The following is a 930-nucleotide window of genomic DNA, read 5'->3' as shown; positions in this document are numbered from 1 at the left end:
AAATTTTTTAGAAGAAGCATTTCATTACAGCTTTAACATACTCAATAACATAAATAGCAGTTTCCAGAGTAAGATACATCTCTTTCAAAAGTGACTATAAAATTTTTAGGTTTGCTGTTGAATTAATACAGTTATACAATATTGAATTCAGTATAAGCCCTGTAAGACATTGTTTCTTACAGAAAGACTCATTATTTTTGCTAATAACACTGAGATGTTGGCGCAAGCGTTTCTCATCTGCGTGTATCTGATTATTACTAGACATAATCGGTTGTACTCGGATCCTTGGCACCTGTGTATGTCTATAAAGTCATTGGGTAGATTTCACTGGTAATGTTTATCACCTTTACTAATTAACATGAAGTAAATTTTTATGCTTCCTCCTCAAATATGTCATTTTATAAAATTTCTTGATTTTTTTGTGTATATCATACAGAATATCCCACACAATCTTAATCTTATTCAACTATACACCCACTTCCCAGATGGCACCCTCCCACATCCTTCCTTCCCCCAACTAGAGTCCTTATACTCTGTTATCCCTGCTACTGTCTGCTGTGTTGCCGGCACCCCCAGCCATTCCCCACTACTTGTCCATCTGGCAAATCTAGTCAGCCTATCTAGAGGTCTTTGTTTTAGGAAGGTCAGCTGTTCCTCATCTAGCAGCAATCAGTTGTCAATATTCCTTTAGATAAGATTGGGGTCTGCTGTTCATTTTCCCAGTTCTATGCTGGGTTACTATCTGGGAGTCCCTTGGGCCACCTTGGCCAACAACTCAAAAGAAGGTATGTCCTATTGGGCATTGTTGCTTGTTATGTAGCCTTTAGCTATGCATATGGACAATTAAGAAATTATATTGGCCCCTTTAATCTCTGGTTATACTTTCCTTTTGGGTGTTTAAGGCCATACAGTTGGCCCAGATAAACCAAT

Source organism: Nannospalax galili, unplaced genomic scaffold (genome assembly GCF_000622305.1).
Source record: "Nannospalax galili isolate Female #2095 unplaced genomic scaffold, S.galili_v1.0 scaffold1267, whole genome shotgun sequence".
Lineage (NCBI taxonomy): Eukaryota > Metazoa > Chordata > Mammalia > Rodentia > Spalacidae > Nannospalax > Nannospalax galili.
This window is presented reverse-complemented; position numbering follows the sequence as displayed.